The sequence below is a fragment of the Pseudorca crassidens genome, chromosome 15 (assembly GCF_039906515.1).
Source record: "Pseudorca crassidens isolate mPseCra1 chromosome 15, mPseCra1.hap1, whole genome shotgun sequence".
NCBI lineage: Eukaryota > Metazoa > Chordata > Mammalia > Artiodactyla > Delphinidae > Pseudorca > Pseudorca crassidens.
This window is the reverse complement of record NC_090310.1, coordinates 78817944-78845182: the sequence shown is the minus strand read 5'-3', so window position 1 is coordinate 78845182 and position 27239 is coordinate 78817944. Positions and strand designations below refer to the sequence as shown.

The 27239-nt window shown below is 48.7% G+C and overlaps 1 protein-coding gene across 1 annotated transcript in view; it reads right to left on the bottom strand.

Annotated features, from left to right (window-relative positions):
• LOC137208012 (uncharacterized) overlaps nucleotides 1-27239 on the bottom strand; it is a 324147-nt gene that overhangs the window by 103794 nt on the left and 193114 nt on the right. The window contains exon 7 of the mRNA XM_067708475.1: nucleotides 11546-11870. The gene's annotated coding sequence lies outside the window, so the exon portion shown is untranslated. The remainder of the gene's footprint in view (nucleotides 1-11545; nucleotides 11871-27239) is intronic.

Genomic DNA, 27239 nt, shown 5'->3' with positions numbered 1-27239 from the left:
ACAGCAAACATCATTCTCAATGGTGAAAAACGGAAAGCATTCCCCTAAGATCAGGAAGAAGACAAGGATGTCCACTCTCACCACTATTATTCAACACAGTTTTGGAAGTCCTAGCCACGGCAATCAGAGAAGAAAAAAATAAAAGGAATACAAATTGGAAAAGAAGAAGTAAAACTGTCACTGTTTGCAGATGACATGATACTACACATAGAGAATCCTAAAGATACCACCAGAAAACTACTAGAGCTAATCAATGAATTTGGTAAAATAGCAGGATACAAAATTAATGCACTGAAATCTCTTGCATTCCTATACACTAATGATGAAATATCTGAAAGAGAAATTACGGAAACAATCCCATTCACCATTGCAACAAAAAGAATAAAATACCTAGGAATAAACCTACCTAGGGAGCCAAAAGACCTGTATGCAGAAAACTATAAAACACTGATGAAAGAAGTGAAAGATGATACCAACAGATGGAGAGATATACCATGTTGTTGGACTGGAAGAATCAATATTGTGAAAATGTCTATACTACCCAAAGCAACCTACAGATTCAATGCAATCCCTATCAAATTACCAATGGCATTTTTTACAGACTTAGAACAAAAAATCTTAAAATTTGTATGGAGACACAAAAGACCCCGAATAGCCAAAGCAGTCTTTAGGGAAAAAAACAGAACTGGAGGAATCAGACTCCTGGACCGCAGACTATACTACAAAGCTACAGTAATCAAGACAATATGGTACTGACAAAAAAACAGAAATATAGATCAATGGAACAGGATAGAAAGCCCAGAGATAAACCCACGCACCTATGGTCAACTAATCTATGACAAAGGAGGCAAGGATATACAATGGAGAAAAGACAGTCTCTTCAATAAGTGGTGCTGGGAAAACTGGACAGCTACATGTAAAAGAATGAAATTAGAACACTCCCTAACACCATACTCAAAAATAAACTCAAAATGGATTAGAGACCTAAATGTAAGACCAGGCACTATAAAACTCTTAGAGGAAAACATAGGAAGAACACTCTTTGACATAAAGTACAGCAAGATCTTTTTTGAGCCACCTCCTAGAGTAATGGAAATAAAAACAAAAATAAACAAATGAGACCTAATGAAACTTCAAAGCTTTTGCACAGCAAAGGAAACCATAAACAAGACCAAAAGACAACCCTCAGAATTGGAGAAAATATTTGCAAATGAATCATTGGACAAAGGATTAATCTCCAAAATATATAAACAGCTCATACAGCTTTATATTAAAAAAACAAACAACCCAATCCAAATATGGGCAGAAGACCTAAATAGACATTTCTCCAAAGAAGACACACAGATGGCCAACAAACACATGAAAAGCTGCTCAACATCACTAATTATTAGAGAAATGCAAATCAAAACTACAAAAAGGGGGATTGCCTGGCGGTGCAGTGGTTGAGAGTCCGCCTGCCGATGCAGGGGACACGGGTTCATTCCCCGGTCCGGGAAGATCCCACATGCCGTGGAGCGGCTAGGCCCGTGAGCCATGGCCGCTGAGCCTGCGCATCCGGAGCCTGTGCTCCGCAGCGGGAGAGGCCACAGCAGTGAGAGGCCCGCGTACTGCAAAAAAAAAACAAAAAAAAAACCTACAATGAGGTATCACCTCACACCAGTTAGAATGGGCATCATCAGAAAATCTACAAACAACAAATGCTGGAGAGGGTGTGGAGAAAAGGGAACCCTCTTACACTGTTGGTGGGAAATTAAATTGATACAGCCACTATGGAGAACAGTATGGAGGTTCCTTAAGAAACTAAAAATAGAATTACCATATGATCCAGTAATCCCACTACTGGGCATATACCCAGAGAAAACCATAATTCAAAACAACACATGCACCCCAATTTTCATTGCAGCACTATTTACAATAGCCAGGTCACGGAAGCAACCTAAGTGCCCATCGACAGACGAATGGATAAAGAAGATGTGGTACATATATACAATGGAATATTAGCCATAAAAAGGAATGAAATTGGGTCATCTGTAGAGACATGGATGGATCTAGAGACTGTCATATAGAGTGAAGTAAATCAGAAAGGGAAAAACAAATATCGTATATTAACGCATATATGTGGAACCTAGAAAATGGTACAGATGAAACAGTTTGCAGAGCAGAAATTGAGACACAGATGTAGAGAACAAACGACGTATGGACTCCAAGGGGGGAAAGCAGTGGGGGGTGGTGGTGGTGGTGGGATGAACTGGGAGATTGGGATTCACATGTCTATACTGATGTGTATAAAATGGATGACTAAAAAGAAAATAAATAAATAAATAAACATTAAAAAAAGGGAAAGGATAAGGAGTTTAATTCTGCCTCTCTGAATATCATTTTGTATTATCCGGATATGTATTTCTTATATTCTTTTCTTAAACAAAGTGCACCTGGGCTCGCATTTGTTTTATTTGATCGTTTGTGTTTCACACATGCGTGCAGATCTTCTGCATGATTCCATGTACTGTTCTAGCCCGAACTCATCTTTCCCTGCTGGCCTTTCTAAATTCACCCGCTGGTGCTCAATTTCCATCATATTCCACTGTCTAGTAACAAAACACTGGGCAAACTTCCTGCTCATGCTACACCTGTAAGCATCTCTCCTGCTACTCTCTGGCTCAACTTCTACTCAGTCCTCAAGACTCAGCTCAGTGCTCACCTCCTCCAGGAAGCCTTCCCTGAATCCCACCTATAGGTAGAACACCTCTCCTTCTGGGATCCTGGGGCTGTTTGTACTTGTGGCTCTTGTCCCTCTTACCATCAACTATACAACATAGAAATAATCTATTTACATAGCTCTTTAAAATTTGAGCCACCCCCATCCACCCCCCACCAACACCAACACACATGCACACACGCGTGCATGCACGCGCGCGCACGCGCACACACACACACACACACACACACACACACACACACACACACACACACACACACACGGACTAGGATACAAACGTCTCTGGAACAGAAATGCTGGCAAACGCTTATCAGTTGCTTACTGTTTGCCAGACCTGCAGCCAAACATTAAGTCTTCCTAACAGTCCTTTGAGTGGGTGATATTGTTATTCCTGTTCTGAGCAGTTAGGGACCCTGTCAACACTACTCAGTCACTAAGGGACAAAGATGGAGGAACCAGGGGCCCAAGTCCATCAACTCCCAGCACCTGGCATGGTCCGTAGTCAATGTTTGCTGAGTCGAAGTGCAATTCTGGGAGTGAATAAGCAGAATGAAGGTATCTGTAAGGAAGTCTTACTGACTGCAAGCTGGGAGCCCCTGTGTTAAAGCAAGAGTGAGGGCCCTGAGAAGCCTCTCCGCTCTGTGGTCCCCAGAATCCTACCCCTTCCCCACAACTGCCAACTTTGTCCCAGAATGTAGCCTTGCCATTTATGCTTTGAACATCCTTTTCAGGGATCCCCAGGGAATACCTAAACCTTGCAGAGATTGCCCCTTGCCCCCATGGGGTTTGCATTGGTGGGAAGGAGTAATGCCTATGCTTTGCTCCTACCCTACCCTTCCTTCTTGCTTTGAGCTGTCCCTTTGAAGCAACATGTGGGGGGGTGGGGGTGGAAACTCAGAGATAAGGTTGCTCCATGCAGCCAGGATCACACCGACAGGTAAGAGTGTTAGTCAGTGCCCTTGCCATAAGACTGAATTTATGAACTCATGTATCTAGTTCAAAATTAATTAGCTTCAGGAATGGCTGGATCCAGGTGTTCAAGTGATGTCATCAGAACTCCATCTTTCTCTCTCTCTCCCTCAAGTTTTAGCTCTGCTTTCCTCTGTGTTGGCCTCATTATCAAAAAGACTCTCCCAACTCTGGTTGCCAGCAGCTCCTAGTTTGCCTCTTACCCATTCAGCCAGTTCCTAGTAGGACTCCTCGTTCCTTTTCTTATATAAGTCCCCAATCCAAGTGGCCTGGCTTAGGTTTCCTGTTCATGTCTGAATCACCAAGGTAGACTGGAGAGAGAATACATCCACTGGCCAGGCTTGGGTAATTGGCCTCTCCTAAAATGTGCATTTGTGAGGGAGTAGAGGCGGATTTCATCCCCACCCAAAATGCAAGAATCAAGGGTAGAGGTGAGAGTAATGCCCCCAGGGAATCAAAGTCCTATTTTCAGAAGTGACTGGGCAGAAAAAAATCAACAGACATCTACTACAAAATGTCTTGGTGAAATAGGAACTCCTTCTTCTGCAGTAAATTCCTCAAGCCTGAGCCCATGTCAAGTACCCCAGAATCCCAGAATTCAGGATTCTCGTGAAGGGGCCCTAAAAGTGGACATAATGCAGGACACATGGGTTGTTTATGATGGCAATCTTCCACTCGTCCTCTCATGTGTCTGGCTAAGATGATATCAGAATTCAAAGACTCGGGAGATCACAAGCTGTAAAAAAGTAATCTTCTATTAAGCCCTGTGCCATCCCTACTGTGGTGGCATTTGGAAGATGAAACCAGCACTGTTCCTTTGGAGATAGCAGCTACTTTCCAATTGCACTGATAAAAAAAGGAAGGCATGAAGTAAATTGACATTTACGTGCTAGGAGAAGCATATTTTCTTTCCTACTCGAAAACCACTTCAGGAGCTGGGGAAGGGGGGGCGGTCGCTGGTGGATGCCCCTCCCCATCTTTTAGGCTGTGGGAGCATCTGGCCTGGGGGGGGGGGCGGCGGCCAGCCTCAGAGGCCAGGTGGGGTTCAGCCTCCCATCCTTTGTGCTGCCCGCACCCCCATCTGCTACCGGCAAATTGAAATACCAGTCTGTTTCAGCTCAGAAATGTGGAAATTAAGAAAGGAAATGAGGGGCGGTGGGAAGAAAAGAGAAGCGATGAATCACTTTTGGATTGCTGCCTCATTCGCAATCCACGTGGTGAGAGGCAGATCCATGTAGGAGGAAGAGTCTGGGAGTTGAAAAGACCTGAGTTCATATGATAGCTCCATTACAGGCTGGCAAGAGGCCCTGGGCCACTTACCCCTCTGAGCCTCGGTTTCCTCATCTGTAAAATGGGGACCTGCCTTTCACGGGGTCATTCTGAAGGTTAAGGGACACAGGTACATGGCAGCTGGTCCAGAGTTGGCTGAAGGATGTTGATCTTCCTTCTCTTTCTCCTTCTATCAGGTGGGGCCACAGCCACTGCGGCTCCATCGCCATCACTCCCTTCCATCTAGACCAGCAGGCGGTGGTGCTCAGTTCCCTTCCAGCGGCCTTGAGATCCAACCTCCTTGCCCAGCTTTCCACGCCTGCCCCTTCTGCTCCCGCCCAGCCCTACTTTGCCCTCTAGCACATTCTCCATCCCCAGGCTCTACCTATGTGGGTAGTTGGCTGTTTCTGCCCTACCCAGGGCTCTTTGCTACCTCAAGGCCTTCCCTCTCCCACCCCTACTTTTCCCAGGGCTGGCTCCTTCTCATCACTTGGCCTCTGCCCAAATGTCACCTCCTCCAAGAAGCCCTCCCTGACTACCCTGGAGAAAGCAGCTGCTCACACTTCAGTCACTTTCTAGCTCATCTCTCAAAACCGATCTCATTTATTTATCTGTTATTATCTCTCCCCCAGGAGAAGATGAGCATTAAAAGGCAGGGAACATTTCCATCTTGTTCATCTGTGTGTTCCTAGTGCCCAATGGCATGCCTGGCACAAAGCAAGCATTCAAACATTTGGGGTGGGAGGGAGGAAGAAAGGGAAAAGGGAAGGAGGGAGGGAGGAAGGAGGGAGGGAAGGAAATAGAAAGGAGGAGGAAGTTGGAGACCTGACTCCCCACCCCATTCTAGAGCCTCTATTCCTAATGCTCTAGATCTTGGGTCCCCCCACCTCCCTCTCCCAGTCCCTACACACATATGACGCCTGCCCCCACTGAACTCCAACGCCTGGCCTATCCCCATGCAGATGGCTGCCTTACATATAACAATCCGCCATTAGTACTTCCTCCTTTTGTGCCAGTCCAGTTCACAGATACTATTTCCACATCACTCTTCCGAGGTATCAAGCATAATGTTATTCATCTGTTATTTCTGCTTGCCCCCTGCACACTCCCTTCTGGAAAGAGAACCGTGTGTCACCTCTGGAGAGCCACCCCTGCCCCACACGCAGCCCCTGTAGCTCTGATGGAGTCGTCCTGATCTCCAGCTCCAGGGCTGGACGTGTGACCCAGGTCTGGCCAAGGAGAATGCAGTATTTTCCTGGCCACAGTGATTGGCTAGGAATGGTCACATAACTCCAGCTGGGGCCACTGACATTGAATCCAGGACTTTCCCTGCACGTTAATTAGCCACGAGGCACTGTCTTTCTGCTGGGAAATGCCAAACCAGGTAGATGAAGTCTGGAGCTGACAGCCATCCTCCCACCATGTGGGGACAGCCTGACTGAGAATAAAGCCAGCGTAGAGGGCAGCAGAGCCCAGAGATAGACAGATTCTGCTGATATCATTTGAGCACCTGGATCCAGCTTTACCTGAAGTAGATGCCACGCCAGAAAAGGCTCAGTGAACCAAGCCAATAAATTCCTTTTTGTGCTTAAGACAATTGGACTCACACTTGTTGCTTGTCGCCAAAATGGTTCTGACTCGTAGAACATGAATCAGTTGTGGGATAGTCGAGACATGTAAGGCAGCCAGGGGCACAGAGGGCAACATCCTCCGCTAGAAAGGGGAGAAGGTAAACAAAACTCCAGGGCAGATTCAACCAGAAGTCAACCGGGGATTTCAACAGGAAAACCAGCATCGTCCCAGCTCCTGAGCCGCTCTCTGCTGGAGGCAACCAGTCTGTTTTGAAGGCCCTGCTTCCCCTCGCTCCAAGAATCAGACAGCCTTGAAATCTTTCAAGGCAAAAAATAAGTCTGAGGTAGCAGTCATATATTTGGAGGAGAAAGACTTCCTCAGCCTTCTTTAAGGTGCAAAGAATTTCCAGCATGTAGGAGGCCTCCCACTTGCCACCCGTTTCCAGTCCCGTATCAGGCATGCCTCCTGGACGCCGTGTATACTCAAAATGGTACCCGGGGACAGGCTGGGGCCCATTCCGGCTCTCTCCAGCAGGCAAGCGCTCACCTGAGCCCACAGGAGGAAACAACTCCAGAAAAGCATCCCTATGGGGGGGCAGCCCAGCTCCCCAGAGCCTCGCTTCAGAGCAGAAACACAGCTGGGGGTGCGAGGCACCAGGAAAGGCCTCGTCAGTGTGACAGGTGTCAAGTTCTCAGAAAGTGACAGCCTCTAGTTCTCCTGGGATCTCTGACTCTAGGTAGACAGACAATTCTCTCCCTGCTTCTGAGGCCAGGATTGGGCCTGCCTGTTTGGGGGATGGGCTGGGTTTTGCTTCGTTCCGGACGCCCCTCCTGGCTGCAGCTCCACCCGACCCTCAAGAGGTGGTCTCAGGAGGACACGAGGAAAAGCGCGGTGCTGGAGAGACAAGAACCTGGGTTTTCAAGAACTCGGCCCCAGGTCTGAATCACACCCCACTGTTCAGTCCATTCTTTACGCCCTCCCTGCTGGGGACCCTGAACTCTCTACCTTCCAGGGCACATCCGGCACTCCCTCCTGAGCTCCAGACTCACAGGGCCACCCTCCAGCTGGCCATCTCGGCTGAGACATCCAGCAGACACCTCAAACTCAGCACCTCCCAAACTAAACTCCCTGCTCCGCACACCAGCTGCTCGTCCGCCTCCTGGTTTCTTAGCTCAGTGAATGTCACCTCTAACCCCTCCCCAGACTGAAGTTTTTCCCTACGTCTTCTCTCCCCCGCTCACCTCCAGATAATCACTGCCAGTCCTGTGGATTCTCCCTCCTAAACCTCTCACCCCACCGGGACCTTTCAGCCCAGCCTTCTGTTGCCTGGATTATTTCAGCAAACTCCTAATAGGTTTCCCTCGCTCGCTGCTAGTAATTCTCCATTCAGCAGCCAGACTGGTTGTCCTGAAACACACATTCAGCCCCCTGCAGGGACAATCCTCTGCCAGCCCAACAAGGCTCAGTGCCTCACCATGGCTTGCAAAGCCTTTCTTGGTCTGATTTCCAGCCTGGCAAAAAGAAAGTATTCACATGTTTCCTCTAAACCGGACAAACTTTCAGTAAAGGGCCAGATAGTAAATATTTTAGGCTTTGCGGGCCATATGGTCTCTGTCGCAACTACTCCGCCGTTGTAGTGGGAAAGCAGCTGCATGCATTATGTAAATGAATGGCGGTGGCTGTATGCCAATAAAACTTTATTTACAGAAACAGTTGGCGGGCCAGATTTGACCCATGGGCCATAGTTTGCCAGTCTCTGCTCTAAAGGGATGAGCTAAGTTCTCGCCTCATTTCAGTTGCCTCTAGAAAATGGAGATAATAATCCTCACGTTGAAGGGCTGGTGAAGGATTTGAGAGAACTTGTCAAGCACCTGGCATAGAGTCCAGCACACAGTAGGTGCTCAGTTGGTGCACACTGTTATTAAAGCTGTTATCACCGCTCTCCCTTTCTGCATGTTTAAGAATTGGTCAGCCCTGACTCCATAGCAAGGAGGTTGTAAGGATGGAGACCCTCCTTTTCCAAAGGCCTGATGATACATGATGCATTTCCAGAGGTGCTGGGAAACCATACAGCTGAGCACCTACTGTGTGCCAGGCACTGGGCCTCACGTTGCTGAGTGATCAAAATAAATCATAAGGCAATATTCACCTCCTGAGCCCAAGTCTTTAAAGTCTAAAGAAGTGGAGGAAAAACTGCAAGAAATTGTTTGTTCAGTAGCATGCCTACTATGTGCCAGGCCTCATGTAGCACTGGGGCTGCCCAGAGGAACAGGAAGCAAGCTCTGCTTCTAGAAGAAGGTACCGCCTAGAAAAGCTATTTTCTCTTGACTTCGAAATTTCTCCTTGTCCTTGAAGCCACGTCTCCCACTCGGAGGAAAGCAGTGGCTCAATTCGCCTTGGGTCCCTCCAGAGCTCTGCAGGTCAGGCCTACGTCCCCTCCACCTCCTCGATGGGCCCTGGGGATCTGACAATAAATGAAACTGCCTCCTTCTTTTACCTGGGCAGGGCCTTAGCAGGGTCCCAGAGCAGAGGGGTGAGAAGGGAGGGTCCCGGTTGACTGAAGATCCTGTGTTGGCTCGCGAACAAGACCTTCTCCACGGCCTTCATCTTCCTAAAGGACATCTCTCTTTGGACAAATCCCAGTTCACCTCCCACCTGGGCTCTTCTTCATCCATGAGGCAGAGATCTAGCCCTTGCCCCTGGAGAAGCAGAAGTCTTGGGCAGAGACTGCTAACTGTGCCCCAATATCCAATCCCCACGTGTCTCTGCTAGTGACAGAATCCCCACTTTCTGATGGAACTCATGGACGCCTAACCGGCAACCACACTACCCAGCTCCCTTGCTAGGCGTGGCTGCATGAGCAAGCTCTGTTCAATGGGATGCCTTTGGAGGGAAGTGGCGCACTCTTCCTTCATCTCTGTCCCCCCTTTGCTACCTGGAACAGGGACCATGCAGATGAGATGAAGCCATCTTGGGTTATTCAAATGAGAGGAATATCCGAGGCATCACGGAGCCACAACAGGGAAGGTGCCTGGGTCCCTGATGCCATGAAGCCACTGTCCCAGCTCTGGATCACCTCATCCAGACTATCATGTGATGGAAAAATAAACTGCCTTGATTCAGATACTGTTATTTTGGTTTCTTTGTAACAACACCTGAATCTGAATCTTAGCTAATGTGTCACACACAGTGGCCTGATACCCCAACATCTCACCAGTGCACACAGCACTGTGCAAACGAAGCAATACATTATGGATTCACTAAACCAACAATCGCTGAACATGCACTATGTGCTGGGGATGGAGCCAGAGGCTGTCGGGGGCTGCTGAGATAAATCAAAGTCCTTGGTTGCTAGCTAGTAAGACAAAAAAAGTAGTGATGAAGATATACTGGGTACTTTCTATATACACATAACAGACTTATGAGATAAGTCTTATAAGTCTATTATGAGACACAGATGTGCAAACTGAGGTCTAGGAAGGTTACATTGTTTGCTATGGACTAAACTGTGTCCCCCTAAAATTCATATGTTGAAGCCCTAACCCCCCAGTGTGACTATACTTGGAGATAAGATCTTTAGGAGGCAATTAAGGTTAAATGAAATAATAAGGGTGGGGTCCTAATCTGATAGAACTGTGACCTTATAGAAGAGGAAGAGATAGCTCTCTGTCTCTCTCTGTCCCTCCCTTTCCCTCCCTGTCCCTCCTCCACCCCTCTCAATCCCTGCCATGTGAGGACACAACAAGAAAGTAGCTGCAGGTCAGGAAGAGAGCTCTCACCAGAACCCAATCATACTGACACCCTGATCTCAGCTTTCCAGCCTCCAGAACTGTGAGAAAATAAATGTCTGCTGTTTAAGCCCCCCAGTCTGTGGTACTTTGTTATGGCAGCCCAAGCAGACTAAGACACAAACCCACAGCCAGGCAGTCTGGCTCTACCCTCTTCTCCATCCATCCTCCACGAAGAGTAAAAAGAAGCACGTTACAGGCAGACTTGTCCCAATACCACTGACATCACCCCAACGAAACAGGACAGAGTTAACCTTCATGGAGCCCTCACTTGGACCCTGGTGCTATGCTCAGTGTTTCCCAGGCACCACGTCTCTTCTCCCTCTCTACAGCCCTGGGAGGCACATGCTCTTATAATCCTGATGTTAAAGATGCAGAAACCGAAGCAGAGAGGACAAGAAGCTGGTCCAATCCTAAGCACATTCACGTGACACCGTGATAAGGGTTGAAGGGATTTCCTTCTTCCTACAGAAAGAGAAGGGATAAAGGGGCTGGGAGACACCAGAGGTCCTGTGCAGCTCTGTGCTCGTCCTTATTTTAAGCCAGACAGGAATAAACTCTCACCTGTCCTCTGAGCTGTGAACTCCTCAAAGCCAAGCCCTGTCCCTCATTTGTCCCCTAGTCCCAGCAGAGTCTGAGGAATGGTAGGCCTTCCACCATGTGTGCCGTGAAAATGGGTGAATATCTTTGCTTCCACTCTTTCTGTCCATCGCTCTTGCTTTTGTCCCCAGGACCCCTCACCCTCCTTCTGGCAAGAGTGCTCCCTAATGTCTTAGGGACCAGCCAATGAGACCCTCCCAAAGAGGTGAAGCGTGTGTCCAAAGCCCAAATTAATCAAAGCATGACCCTCACCCAGCCACAGTGACTGGTACTGGGATGGGCCCTTGGGCCAACGAGGTAGAGGAGATGCAGCTGGGAGCCCATGGGGATGTAGTGGTGGCAGATGCCGCCGTCATTTTGCTCCCAGGCAGAGCAAGAGACTGAAGCCAACACAGAGAAAGGCAGTTCTGGGTGACACAGAAGAGCTAAGGTTCTGCTCACTATGTCCCTGAAGGTGGAGCTCCCCCTGGATTTTTCTTTCACACACCAATACGTTTTCTCTCCCTCTCTCTCTTGTTTTGCTTAAGCCATTTTTGCAACCAATTTTTCTGCCCCATTTGAACCAAATGTGTTCTAATGGACACTTTGTATGGGGCCTGTCTCCTAGTTTCAATAAATTCCAACTTACCTTTTAAGGAAAAAAACCTCCCCTGGTCTCCATGAATATTTTCCCAAGCCCAGTCGGTCCATACGGGTGGTTTTGGCGTCCGCTGTTTGTCCTGTTTGTCCAGCGTCATAAGGTCGCTTCAAGGAGGAAGATCAAGTATGACAGCATCGATTTCCTGTAGAACTAGCACCGGGCCTTGGTCCCAGCTTGTCTCACATCTTATTTAGATGCAGACACATGTGTCTCATTTTTCAAGGAGACTACAAGTTCCATGAGGTAAGTGACGTCCCATGAATTCAACAAGCGATGATGGAGTGCCTGAGGTGTCCTAGACTCTGGCGAGAAGCTGCGAACACAGAGGATAAGAAAAGGTCACTGTCCTCTCCAAGGCAAACATGGAAGCTGAACAATTACACCTACAGGAGTGCATCCCGACAGGGTGTTTCTGGTTGCAAGTAACCAAGAAAGGCAACTTGCACTGGCTGGCGCAACCGAGATCTGGTTTGTCCAAACGGAAAGTGCAGGTAAGATCCAGCTTCCGGGTTGGGTGATTCCCGAGACTTAACAATGCTACATGTGGCCCAGGTGTTTTCTATTCCTCAGCTCTGCCGTCTCAGCAACATCCCCATCAAGGCTGCCTGCATCCCGCGGCTACAACTTTCCACATCACACGCGGGGCAGGTGAATGCAGGTTCAAACAAGATGCACCCTCATTGGATCCGCTAGGTCATATGCTTGCCTGCAAACCAATGACTGGGCAGGAAATGGGCGGTGCTGATCCCTGTAAGCCAATCGGGGCTCACTGCCGGACCAAGGGGGTGGAGTCAGCTTTCACCAAGGCCCTGGCTGCATGGGGGTATTTAATACCTGAAGGAAATTCCAGGAGCTGAAGGAAGGTGGGAGGGAAGGAAGGGTTGGTGGCAAACATCCACTGTCTGCTCTCAGAGGCGAGAATCGGAGCAGACGCCCCTGAGCTGATACGGAAGCCTTTCCTCCCACCTGCATCACTGGGCTGTGCTCACGTCCTTTGCTCGGTATTACCCCGTGGTCACTATAGCATCAGCGGCAGAAGCAGCACCTGACGTTTATGAACCACTTTCTGGTGCCAGATGCTAAGTGCCCCACATTTGCTGTTCATTGTCTCATTTAACCACAGCCTTAGGAAGGATGGTTATTTCCATTTTGCAGATTAGGAAGCTGAGACCTGGAGAACCGAAGTGACCTACCCAAAGTTGGCCTGAACTGGAAAGTCAGGTAGCACCGTGTTGTCCTCGGTTCCCTAGTTGGAGAGGTTGAGTCACCCCTGTGCGCCGGGTGCTTAGCTGAGGGGATGGGCCTTCAAACGTAGACAGAAGTCGCGTCTCCACTGAGCATTACTTTGCCCTTGGAACAACCCTACACACTTCACAAGGGCTGCCTCCAGACTCCTTGCAAGTGCCCAACTTGGCAATCTCTGCTGCCTTATTTCATTTCTCTGCAAACTGCAGGGAAAATGCAATGGAAGCAGCAGCTTCAGGCCCCGTGATGCTCTAAATTAAAGTGAAGTCTCGGGACTTCCCTGGCGGTCCAGTGGTTAAGACTTTGCCTCCCAACACAGGGGGGTGTGGGTTTGATCCCTGGTCAGGGAGCTAAGATCCCACATACCTCTGGGCCCAGAAACCAAAACATAAAACAGAAGCAATATTGTAACAAATTCAAGAAGACTTTAAAAATGGTCCACATCCAAAAAAAAAAAAAGTCTTAAAAAAAGAATAAAGTGAATCCTTCCCTGAAAATAAACTCGACACCACACTACACTGCATGATCAGCACGATAACATTAGCCACTACTTTCTAGAATCGGCAAAATCAACACTGGTTGTCAGTTTTCGGAGGGAGGGGGGCATGTTTCACCAATTGCATCGCCTCAGGACAGGTGTGCATGACACGGCAGGGACTCAGTAGAGCCAGCAGAGCCCTCTGGTTGGCCCTGTGTTTTCTACCTCGTTTCCCTCTCTCGTATCTGCTAGAAGCGCCAGTTAGCACCCTGGGCTTGCAGAAGTCCTCAGCCGCTCTGCCTCAGCCAGGTCCACGTCTTCTCCTCTGAGGGCAAGGGTTCCAAGGAGCCCTTTCCCTCGCTCAAGTAAGTTCCTCCTCTGATGGGTGGGGGCCAGGGTGGGGCAAAGGTGGGCGTGGGAGAGGATGAGGAAGGACTCACGTGGGGCCCATCTCCACCTAACAAAACAGGGCACTTCGCACTGAAAGTTCATCAAAGCCCTGAGTCGGCTCCCCTCCTCCTGGACTGCGTGAATGAGTTGCCCAGTGCTTCTCCTGGAAGCATCTGCCTTACTTTCCTCTGAACTCCTGGAGCCCTGCATCAGGCTTGCTTTCTGGAACTTTGGATCTTCTCCTCATACTAGCTTTGCTCCATGAAGATCCACCCTCAGCTCACCTTTGCTCTACAGAGGCCGCTGAGGAGAAGCAGCTGGGCAAAGCTGGCAGATCCACGCAGGAGGAACGTGCCTTGGGGCAGTGGAACCAGGGCACCCACGGGAGCTGCTGTGTGGCTTAAGCACGTTACTTCCTAGTCCTGAACCTCATCCATAAACTGGGGACAAAAGCGGTGCCTACTCCCCTGGAGGTTCGCCCCACCCCCACCCCTGACACGGGTAGGCGGGTTTCCTCAATCTCAGGTAAAGGGATATATAAACCTCAAGCCCCTTCCAGCCAGACTGCCATCCCTAACTCCTTCCCATCCCCAATTCTGGAGCTGCCGCAGTTCTATCTTATAAGGATATCATGAAGATTAATGAGCATGGAAAATGTTTACCACCGTGTCTGGACCTCGGAAGCACCCAGCACATAGCCACAATTATTATGGCCTGATGATGTTCATTTTTCAATAGCTCTGTGCCTCAGTTTTCTCAGCTGTAAAATGGGGATAATAATAACACACACCCTCAAGAGGCTTAAATGAGCTGTTGTAGGAGAAGCATCTAGCACAGCGCCTGGCCCACAGAAAGGACTCAGCAAAGGTTGGCTGTTAAGCAGTTAAATATTAAGATTAAAGAATTGAGAGGCAGTGGGGCATGGTGAGAACAACATGGTCTGTAATTTCACTTCGTCTATGTCCAGGTTTTACCACTTATTAGCTCTTAGTAGAGTTCTCCACCCTCTCTGAGACTTAGTCTTTTCTCCTCCAAATAGGGATAATGATTGTACAGCTTTGTGATGTTGCTGGGAGGGTTTGCGAATTTCAAATGCCTCACTCTGCCAAAATGCGTTATCATAGCTGGTCTGGCTGCTGTCCTTTGAAAGGTCTGCTTACAAAGTTGGCCCTTAGCTGGCATCTGGGAAGGCAGATTTCAGGAAGGTTCCCATCATTCCCTGACAAGGGTAGCTAAACTATCTGCACAAACAGTGTGGTTTCTGCTGAACACTTGTTTCCCTTCAGGGAAATTTGGTACATGCCAGGCAAGGAGTGCCTATTTACCAGCCCCAGTAAAGACCCTGGGCACTGAGTCCCTAATGAGCATCCCTGGAAGGTAACGTTCCGTATGTGTTGTCACAACTCATTGCTGGAGAAATTATGCCTGTCTTGTGACTCCCCGGGAGAGGGCTCGGCGTGCTTGTGCCTGATTTCCCCTGGACTTTGCTGCACATGCCTTTTCCCTTTGTGGATTTCCCTCTGTATCCTTTTGCCGTAAGAAGCCCTGAGTTCAACTATATGCTCAATCCTCTTAGCAAATCGTCAAACCTAGGGATGATCTTAGGGACACCTGATGCACATAGTACCTGCCCCGGGGTTAGTCCTCAGGAAGCAGAGTCCTTGAAAATAAGTTCCCACGGTAGTCATGGGCTCAGTGTCCTTAATTGCAAGGATCAAATAAGAGAGACCCCTAACTTGTTTTCCATTTTTAAAAACGTTCAAGACGATATTTATTGGCATGGACACAGAACCTACCAGTGGCAAAGACAAAGATAGGCAGTCATGAGAATATTCACAGTCTTGTCATCTTAAATTCTAAAGAAAAATTCTATCAGCTTTGCCTTTGCTCTCTGGGAAGGAAACTTGTCTGATTGGCTATGGGGCTTTTTCTTAATTCATTAAAATAGTCAATAAAGGAGATAAGATGAGGAGGGGCTAGTGGGAGTTCCAGTGGGGAAGGAGAGAACTACCAGGGGGAGAGAAGGATGGATTTGGGAAGTAGGGAGAGAGCTCAAACTCAAAGCACCCATGAAGGCTGAAGTAGAGATCGTTTTGTTTGTTTTATTTTGTCTAAATGTGGTAGATAAAGAAGAGAAATCTTTTTGGCAGCTGTCGCGTGTGAAGGAAGAAGAATTGGGAAAGAGCTTACACATGCAAGCACAGGATCAAAATTTCTTAAGGGAAAAGAACCTGAAACAGATTCTTAGAGGGCAAACATCTCACAGTAGAATTAAAGGCAAATTAGTAACATATGCATAACATGGGCTCCTGAAGACTCCTGAGTTTAGAAAATAGCCACACTCCCCAAAGGAGACAGCAAGACTTATCGTCGAGGCAGAAGGTAATTGATGCAAATAAAAGGCATAAAAAGTTATTGGAAGAGGTACTTCACACAGAAGATATCCAAAACGGCTATGAACACATGAAAAGGAGCTGAGCTACATTACTTATCAGGGAAACGCAAGTTGAAACCATAAAGCGATACCAGTATGCACCCACCTGAAAGGTTGATGTGAAAATGCCAAGCGTTAGCAAAGAAATGAAGCAACTGGGACGCAGACACGGCTGCTTGTAGATAGAGGAGAATAAATTGGTACAACCACTTTGCAAAACTACTGAGCAGCAGCTTCTAAAGCTGGACATATGTACAACTTACAACCCAGCAATTCCGCTCCTTGGAACATACCCAGCAGAAATGCAAACATCTGTTCACCAAACACATGTACAAGAATGTTCATATCACTATTCATAAATAGTCTCAAATTAAAACCTAACCCAAAACTCATCAACGGCATAGATGAAGAAATTGTAGTATATTCACACAATGGAATATTCCACAGCAGCGGTTGGAAAACTACGGCACTCTGTTTGTAATCCAGGTTGCCTGTTTTTGTAAATAACATTTTCTTAGGACACAGCCCTGTCCATTGGTTTAAACATTGTCCATAGCTGCTTTCACACAATAACATCAGAGTTGAGTCGTTGTGACAGAGATCCAATGGCCTGAGAAGACTCCTATATTTACTATCTAGTCCTTTATAGAAAAAGTTTGCTGAACCCTGCCCTACAGCATTGAGCATAAACAACATATAACTACATATGATGATAAGGATGTGCATACCTCACAATGCTGAATAACAGATGCCAGTGACAGGAAAAATTTGATTCCATTTTCATAAAGTTGAAAACAGGCAAAACTAGCCCAGGGTGTGGATGTGAGAAGTCAGGATAGACCTTACCCCCTGGAAGGCATAGTGACAGAAAAGGGACATGTAGCTTCATGGGCACTGATTATGCTCTGCTTCTGGATCCATAGGCATGTGACATGGCTGTGTTCTCTTGGTGAAAATTCACCCAGCTGCACACTTATATGCACATTTTTCTCTCTATATATGACATTTTAATGGAAAGTCTTAAAAGAAAAAATTGATGGAGCTCTCTGACCTCACCATAAAACTCCAAGCCTTCACCCTGTTCTTGTTTGTATCTGCCGTCACACAGATTGATGGTTCCCTGGAGGGCATTTCTCCTGCTCTTTAATGTACTAATAATGCAAAACTCTTCAAAACTCAGTTCAGCTGTCCCCCTTCTCCAGGATGCCTTCCCACTGACCATCCAGGGAAGCAGAGAGCAAAAGCCCTACGAGGGGGACACTGATTTCAGGGCAACTTGGTAGGTGTCATCTTAAGCCAATCCTAAGTTAATTTGGAGAAATAAAAATTTGGAGAAATAAAAGAAGCATGACAGACTGAACCTTGAGTGTTTGCCACATGAGAAGCTCGGTTGGCAATCCTGGAGGAGTTCAGTCATTTGTAGTTTAGACCAATCCAAGCTTAACCCACCTGGGGTGGGAGGTAGGGGGACAGGTTGGTTTGGTGGAAAGAACATGGAACACCCCTGGAAAAAGGATCTGTGTAGCAGTCAGGATACAGTGAAGTGAAAGTAACTAAGAGGCCAACTCAAACTGGCTTCAGCAAAGTGAGGAGTTCACTGTCTTGCATAACTGAGAAACCTATGGTGGGAGGAGATGGTTTCAGGTAGGGCTGGATCCAGTGTTGTAAACAATGTCATTGGGAATCTGTCTCCTCTCTCTTTTGGCTCTACCTCCCCACTGCCCCTCCCCGGTTTCCACCTTTTGACAGGCTGTCTGCCTGGGGTAACTAACCCCAGCAGATCCATACTTGCATCTTTAACTCCAACAGAAAGAACCACCTTCTCTTTCCCAATAATTCAAGAGAAGTCACAGAACCAATTCTCCTTTAGCTCACTTGGGCCACAGGTTAACACCTGACCAAATCCTTGTAATCCAGGGATGGAATGTGGTACTTATTCAGGCCCGAGTCAGGCCTTCCCCCTGGAGCCTGCGATAGAAACCTCACATGGCCTGAGGATGGGAAGGCCCCCTGCAAAGGAAAACAAGGGTGCTGTCACCCTGTTACCAGCAAGGCGAGGACAGGAGGCTGAGCTGGTCAAAACTACAGCCACCCCATGCACCTGCTGATCAACTGCGACCTTAAAGAATGGTGTTTTCTGATCTGTACCAGGGTGTGGCCACCCGCACTGCACACAGATGGTCAACAATCATGTGATTCACCCCGGGGCCGAGCACCTGGCACTGAGTGGCCTGAGAAATCATGAACCCTTCTGTACCATCTTGTCCTACACTCATGCCCGGGGCTGGGGACAAGGGTCAACAGCACAGGGCACCCACCTGTAGCCGCCGTGGAGCTGCTGTGTGTGTGTGTGTGCAGGGCCCTGCCAATCACAGCCACTCAACCTGATAGGAGAATCATTATTCCTTTTCAATCATGCAATTGAAACAAACAAGAATCAGGCTCAAATTAATTCAGTACAAAAGTGGTTTCTGATTTGCAAGTGAAATGTGGGCTTCAGACCGCACTTTCAACTACAGTTTAAAAACCACACCCTCCTGGGATTACGTGGGAAGGCACAGGGTTAGGGAGCAGAAGATCTGGGTTCATATTATGGTCCTGACACTAATACTGACTACTCAGTGTAACCTCAAGCCGGATGCTGAACTACTGTGGGCCTCGGTTTTCTCATCAGTAAGATGGAATCAGTGTTGTTGTGAAGATCACGGGCATGATTGAAGTCGTCAGCGTTCAGCTGCAGAAGCAAGGAGCCACTCTACCTAGTTTGTTTTGTTTTTTTTTTTTGCGGTACGCGGGCCTCTCACTGCTGTGGCCCCTCCTGCCGTGGAGCACAGGCTCCAGACGCGCAGGCCCAGCGGCCATGGCTCACGGGCCCAGCCGCTCCACGGCATGTGGGATCCTCCCGGACCGGGGCACGAACCCGTGTCCCCTGTATCGGCAGGCGGACCCTCAACCACTGCACCACGAGGGAAGCCCCTCTACCTACTTTTTTTTTTTTTTTTGCGTTACGCGGGCCTCTCACTGCTGTGACCTCTCCCGTTGCGGAGCACAGGCTCCAGACGCGCAGGCTCAGCGGCCATGGCTCATGGGCCCAGCCGCTCCGCGGCATGTGGGATCCTCCCAGACCGGGGCACGAACCCGTGTCCCCTGTATCGGCAGGCGGACCCTCAACCACTGCACCACGAGCGAAGCCCCTCTACCTACTTTTTTAAAAAAGAAATTACTAGAAGGTAATACGTGCTTACAAAAGCCACTGGAATTTCAAAAGGAGCAGTCTCTGGGCTGGCTTTCCAGGAAAAACACAGCAGAACTGCCCCACCAAGGAAGCTGGTGAACCTACCTCCATCAGGAAAGTGCCGACCCACACGCAGCTGTCAGAACTTCTGGCTTCAAGAACACACAGTAGAAGCTGTGATCCTGGAAACAAGAAGCCTTCACCTCTGCAAAGACCCCTAAACCTTGCACATAATTGGCGAATGGTCACTGAAATGCAGTTATGAAAAAACTGGATGGTTCCAGAAAACCCAGGGCAACAGGAAGACGGACGGCCTTGGCCTCACCATCCTTCAAATCTCAGCTAGAGGAGCAGAATCGCATCCCAAATATCCTAGGTGCAAAGGAACCAGGGAAGTGGCTCCTTTTTTCCCGTCTAGCTTCGGCAGTACAGGAAGATGTAGCAGAAGGAGCTTCAATGGGATGATGACAGCTGAGAGCCATGTGACATCAAGCAAGGCACTGGGGAGTCTGGAAATCCGGCGGCCAGTTGGATTTATCTGTGGCCCTGCTGCATCTCCTCTCAAGCCGGCCCCCTGAGCACCGAAGGAGCCTGAAGGGCTACCTCTTGGCCCAGCCCTGCAGATAACCAATCATCTGCCCTCTCCAGGGAGCCCGCCTAGCTCCCAGCATCCGGCAGGGAGGGAAGAAGGCTGGCCGGTGAGCTGATTATCACGGATTGCTCCTGAGCCCCTCACCTCTCTGAGCTCTGCCCTGCGGTGCTGGGCTGGGTCTCTGAAAACCACCTTCCTTCTCCTCCGGCTGGTGGGCTTGGAGGATGCAGGAGCACACGCTCTGTCCTGTCTGTTTCCTGGTCCAGCTCTGGCTTCAGCATCTTCCCAGTACATCTTCACTGCAGCTGGAGCAGTCTGTTCTCATCTGTAGTTTTTCCAAGAGTCCCACTGCCGGCCTCTCTGTGCTGTGCAGGGCCACCAGCACCAGCTGGCCAGTGCCCGCTTCAGAGGCCCGGGGCCGAGCCCGTGGTGACCCTCCCACAGGCTTCAACAGCTCCTTTCCTTGTCCCCAGAGCCCTGGCGTGGCAGCTGCTCCCAGAAGTTGCTTCCTCTGTGATACCTTCATGTTCTCTTGTTGCCTCTTGAGGTTTTTTTTAACACTTAGTTCACAATCCTTTATACTAATTCTTTCTGTGAAAAAAGCTGGTGTGGCTTCTGTCCCCTGACAGGACTCTGTGACACACATGGGCTTTGGAGACAGACAGATATAGCACTCAGCTCCCCCGTTCAGGAGCTGTGGGACCTGCAGCAAGTGGCTTCATCCTTCTCAGCCTCATGTCTTCATCTCTGTAAGAGGGATAAAAATAGTCCCTCCCCACAGAGGTGAGGCGACAATTCATCACGTCCATGGTGTAAAGCATGTAACACTAATATCAGGGAGCCGCATCCTTCAAGTCAGGCTGTCTCCACAGACAGTCCTTGCCGCCTGTTTAAAGACCTCTGGAAAGATACCTGGTCCCTCCTGTGAAACCCCATCACGCGGATGCTGCTGAGCACACACACCACAGCCGTCTCCATCCTCCTCCTTCCCTAGCAGAGCCACTCCTCCTAGAATAGCAGAAAATGGCAGAAGCTGCATTCCAGGGTCTCTTGCAGTAAAGCGTGGGCATGTGACCCACCCCGGCCCATGGAAGTCAAGGGGAAGGTCTTCTGGGGCCTCTGGAAAATGTGTTTCTCACTGAAGAGAGAATAAGCTGCACTGAGAAAATAGTTTCCTTTTTCCTTCCCTTCTTTCCTAGTTTGGACCAGTTATTCTCAGCTGGGAGTGATTTTGTCCCCCATGGGGCATCTGGCAATGTCTGGAGACATTTTTGATTATCACAACTAAGGAGGTGGTGCTACTGGCATCCAGTGGGTAGAGGCCACATCCTACAATGCATAGGACAGGTGCCACGACCAAGACTAATCTGCCCCAGATGTCAACAGTGCCAAGGTTGAGAGAAATGCTCTGGATGCAGTGGTGTGAATAGATGACATCTGGACTGTGGCAACTGTTTTGGGACCATGAAGAAAGGTTTAGAGAACCACTGAGTTGATGAGGATCCTGACACAAATGAACTGCTGATGGAACCTGGAAGCCCCAGTCTTCAGGCTTCTTGTTGAGTAACAAACTCCTCTTCTTTAAGTTACTCTTAATCAGATATGCTGTTATTTGTAGCCCCAAATAACAAATCACAATGAGTAACTGGCAGAGACAGAGAAAAATGGAGATAAATGGTGGAGATGCTCACTTCAATATAGCACTTTTTATCATTATCAAGTGTTTCAAACATACAGAAAACTATGGAGAATAATAATCTAATCAACCCCATGTGTATACCATCCAGATTTAACAAGTGTTAGAATTTGCTAAATGGGTTTCAAATGATGAGTACTGTGGCCGACTATTTGTCTCCCCCAGTTTTTTCTCCTCTCTCCTTTTAGAAATAGAATTGTCATGTTTTAGCTGGGACTATGACTGCTGGAATAAGAATGCAATTCCCAGCCTCTCCTGCAGGTGAGTATGGTCGTATAACTGAGTATTGGCCAAAGTATATGACTAGAAGTGATGTGTACAACTTTGTGTCATGTCCTTAAAGGAAGTGCATGCCCTTTCCCCTTTATCACTGGCTGGCACACAGATAAAATGGAAATGGATGGAATGCAGATGTGGTGGCAGGGGCTAAAGCAGCCATACTGGGCCATAAGATGGAAACAATGCATGGAAGATGGAAGACCAACAAGAGAGAAGGAGCTTGGATTTCAGACGATTGTGAAGCTGACCTATCAGCCCCATACGTTTACACAGACTGTTGCATGAAAGAGAAAGATAACCTTCTATTATGTTGCAGCCGTTACTATTTTGGGACTCTGTTTTAGTAGCTGAACCACTTTCTGAATTTGTACAAGTTTCCAGTGCTTTTATATGAAGATCTCATCTGTTCTTCATAGCCAGACAGGGTTGAGAACAAAGATAATTCGCACAATTTTTCATTTATCCAATAACGATTTTTGAGTATCTACCACTGCTTTAGTTGTTAAGCACGGAGGGTGCCCAGATTGCTCCTACGTTCCTGTTCCACTTACATCAGCCTCCTTGACTTGATCCTCTCCCCGTTACCTCTCCAGCCTCCTTCTTTCCACCTGTGATGTTGCTTGTTTAGAGCAGGTCACCATCCATCCTGGCTACTCTCTTGCAGCAGCCTCTTGACCTGTCTTCCCACCTCTGCTCCCCGTCTCTCTGTCCCTTGATCCAAACCTTCTCAGGGGTCCCCTTTGCCAAAGGGCAAGAAGTCCAAGCTTCCCGAGGCTGACAAGACCCTGCCCACTCCTCAAGCCTAACCTCTCCCAGCTGTGTTCCAGCCACAAGGAAGCAGGTGAAGTTTTCCCCGTGAGTTCGCTCAGCTCAGGTGCTTACAGTGGCTGCCCCTCTGTGCAGCACGCTGGCTCTCCCCCTGCTCTGCTCACTCTGAGGTCTTTCAGGCTTCAGCTTCGGCTCTAGGTGTTTAGGGAAGCCTTTCCTGATTTTGCAATTTCCTGCAGCCTTTCCCAGATCCCCATACCCTGCTTGTCTGTTCCCCTGCATCAGTGAGCTCCTTGGTGGAGGGGGGAAGGAGGAGAGGCAGGTTCTGTGCGTCGCCCACTGCTGAATTTCCAAAGCCAGCGTAACACCTGGCACAAGTAGGCTCTGAGGGCTGATGGTGGGAAGGAATGGGCGAGTCCCTGTCTTCTGGGTGACAAAGCCGAGGCTCAGAGAAGCTACAGCGACTTGCTTAAGATGAGGCTTGGATTTGGCTCCAGGTTTCATGAGGTCCCACTACACCAAGCTGCTTTGAAGCTAGTTCAAAGTCCAGAGTCCCCTTGAGATTGGCCTCGGGGCTGTTACTGGCAGGGATGGAAGCGTTGGTGTCGGATTCCACAAAGCAAGGTCTGCAGGTCTCCTGCACTGAAGGGCCAGTGGGGAACTAGTGAAAAACCTAACTTCTAGACCCGCCTCAGAGCTACGGAATGGAAAGCTGTGGGCTGAGGTCCAAGTTCTGCCATTTTCTGCAAACTCCCCACAGGGCGCTAAAGTTCATTAACATCAAGAACCTATTGGGGTCCTGAAAGTTGCACGGGGGCTCCTTCTTTCCTGTTTCTCAGTCTCTCCTAACACTTCTACCTGGCACCAGCCCCTGGAATGAAGGGGTGCGAGGCTGTTATTGGATGTTATTGGAGTTAAGAACCCAGCTCCTTGCACATTCCTCACTTTACTTTTTTATTATTATTATTAACTATTTATTTTTGTCTGCGTTGGGTCTTTGTTGCTGCACGCGGGCTTTCTCTAGTTGCGGGGAGCCAGGGCTACTGTTCATTGTGGTTCACGGGCTTCTCATTGTGGTGGCTTATCTTGTTGCAGAGCACAGGCTCTAGGCGTGCAGGCTTCAGCAGTTGTGGCGTGGGAGCTCAGTAGTTGTGGCGCACGGGCTCAGTAGTTGTGGTGCATGGGCTTAGCTGCTCCACAGCATGTGGGATCTTCCCAGACCAGGACTCGAACCCATGTCTGCTGCATTGGCAGGTGGATTCTTAACCACTGCACCACCAGGGAAGTCCTGTCACTTTACTTTTTTGAAACGATAAATTTAAAAAAAAAAGTGGTGCTAAAACCACACTGCCCATGAAGAGCATTTTCACCTTGAACATGTGATATTGGAAGCAGTTACTGTCAAAGGGAGTAAAAATGCTTACCCCTTAGTGACAGAGAGAAAACGGAAGGGTCCTCGGCTCCAGCTTCTTGGAACGTCAAGGAGGGAGGCCCCAAACCTGAGTCAAGGACCAGCGTGTGTCCGACAGACTGGAGTTGAATCTCTCTGGGGCCTTGATCAGGTCCCTTCAATTCACCTGGAAAACAGGAGCACTGACAGCTCTGCCTCGGCAAGGAAAGATCACGTGACTACGGAAAAGCGCCTGGCACAGACATGGGAATAACCATAGGGTGCTTACTCCACTTGTTACTCCTGTTTTAATGTTCAACGTGAGATGGAATACTGAGGATTTCTCAAAGCTCGTACAACCCTCCTGGAATTAACCTGAAGGGAGAGCCTTCTCTGAATCATGTTTTATCTCACAGCACGTTGAATGCTCGTTAACCTTTTACTCAGCATCGTTACTGTAGGCAGGCGATGCCTTGCTGTTGATGCCTGTGACTTATCGTTTCTAATAAATCACCTTTGCCTGGAGGGGAGACATCACCTTCCCCACATTTGGGGGCACAAACTGAGCTTACTGCCTCTGGTAGGAGAGTCCAAAGCAGCAACAGCCGAAGTTAGGAGGAAACATTCCCAGACTTAGAGTCTCAAAATGTAGGCTTTAGAGTTCCAGCAGAGATCAAGGTCAAGAGGAAGGGCAAAAGCCAATGTTCATGACCTAACAAGTCACAAAAATAAACAATATATAAACCAAAAATAATATTTAGGAAGAATGAATGATGATTTAAAAGGCAGTACATTTCAACAGAGGGGAAAAAAAAACCTTCTAAGACATATGTGATGGAGTTGAGTGTGTCTTTAAAATTACATGATTCCATAGGCTTGGTGGATTCTGGGAGGTTCAGAGAGAAGAACTAGTTTGTCACTTAAAGGGACCCTCCTCTCTCCCGTCTCCATCAAGACCTGGGAGTGAGGTACAGAGCGACACCACCTGAGAGTTTACGGACATGCTCGCAAGTGACCAGCGAGATCCTGCAGGTTTCCCTCACCACCAACGTGGCAGCATGAGAGAACATGCGACCTCCCGTCTCCTGTGGCCCCAGAGAGCTCAGGGGGCATCTGGAAGTTTCCCAAGCCCTTGAGGAAAGCAAGGAAATGGTAGAGAGTCGGTCAGTGGACAGAAAAGCGCTCATGGTGGGACACGGTTTGTGTCGGTCCATCAGCTGGAGACCAGTAAGGACTCAGATATCAGTGGCCGTGGTCAGCATGGGGGATGCTGAGGGCAGAAAAGCAGACATTCCCTCCCTCTCATCTCGACCCAACACAAGCCCCTCCAAACGCACGTGCCACCCTGGGGATGGGGGGGGGCGGTGAAGGAATCGTGAAACAGCTGCGTTTAAACCTGAAATGACCAAGAACAAAACCTGGAAATGACTCCTTTGACCTGATTACAATTTCCACCAGCGGGCAGAATGCGAGTTTGAGGTCAACTGTAGGAAAAAGAAGTGTAAACTTTTTGCAGTCTGCATTTGTAGTTTGAAAAATCGGACTCTACCTGAGCATCCGAATGTATGCAGGTTGATGAGACCTGATTTCACCGGCCGCCAGTGCCATCTGGCAGCTGAGTCTCAACTTACTTGCCTGTCTGTTTCCTCACCAGTGAAAGGAGGTTCACTGCTCTGCTCGTGTTTCGAGATTTATTGTGGGGACCAAATGAGATCGTATGGGTGAAAAGGCTCTAAAAATATAAAGCTTCATGGATCAGCAGCGTGGTGACGATGATGATGACGACAATGATGACGGCACAGCGGTGGCGATGTCTGCCGGGAAGGCCAGGAGGAAGTGACGTCCGCCTTCATCGTGCTTGATATTTAAGAAATACGCAGAATGGGGCTTCCCTGGTGGCGCAGTGGTTGAGAGTCCGCCTGCCGATGCAGGGGACACGGGTTCGAGCCCTGGTCCGGGAGGATCCCACGTGCCACGGAGCAACTGGGCCCGTGAGCCACAACTACTGAGCCTGCGCATCTGGAGCCTGTGCTCCGCAATGGGAGAGGCCGCGACAGTGAGAGGCCCGCGTACCGCGATGAAGAGTGGCCCCCGCTTGCCGCAACTAGAGAAAGCCCGCGCACAGAAATGAAGACCCAACACAGCCATAAATTAATTAATTAATTAATTGAAAAAAAAGAAATATGCAGAACAGCTGGAACAGTTCAACAGCGTCATAAAGAGCCCCACCTTGCTGTAAAAATATAGCCACAGCGTAAAGGGAGAAGCTGATTCTCGGGTGATTGACAAGTCTTGTTTGAATGACGAAGCTTGGAAATGGTGTCAGTAAGCCTTTGAAATCACAGTTATGACACGTGGCTTTGACAGCTGTGTCAGGATATGGAATTCACAGAAAGTGAAACTGTGGCCTCGTCCCCAGAGCTCACGAGCTGCTGCGGGTGGAGGGGAGAGAGACCTTGTCATCCCCGCAGGAAGGAGCCGCTCCCGAGGGGTAAGTGCTCCCCGGTGGCCAGAGCTGAGCGCTGCGCCATCAGGATCACAGGACCTTGAGCAGAAAGACAGAATTCATGTCTTTGGTTGTTCAGCAACCAGTGTTTCTGTGTGTGGTTTACTCTGTCAGGCAGTGGGGACACCAAAAGGAGTTAAGAGTCAGGCCCCAACCTTCAGAAACCCACAGTTCAAAGTCAAGCCTCGTGAGGATGTGGAGGAAACTGGAATTCTCATCTGTGGCTGGTGGGGTGGGAAGTGGTACAGCCACTTGGAAAAAAAATGTGGCAGAAAAAATCTAATAAAGCTAAACATATGCACATCCTATTTCGTAGAAGTTCACTTTTCGGTGCCCATGTGGTGGAAATGTGAACAGAGAGCTCCCCAAAAGACATATGCAGGGATGGTGGCAGCAGCATTATTCCATAACCCCGAACTGGGCAGGACCCCCACATCCGTCAGCAGCAGACTAGGTCAATGAAACGTGGTATGCTCGCACAGCGCAGTACTTTCGTGCAGCCATTCTCAAACCGGGGCCATTTTGCCCCGACAGGGACAGTTGGCAATGTCCGGAGACAGTTCTGTCGTCACAGCCAGGGCGCACTACGTATCTCATGGGTAGAGGTCATGCTGCTAAGCATCCTACAGCGCACAGGACAGCGATGGAGCAATTTAGTCATAACTTTGA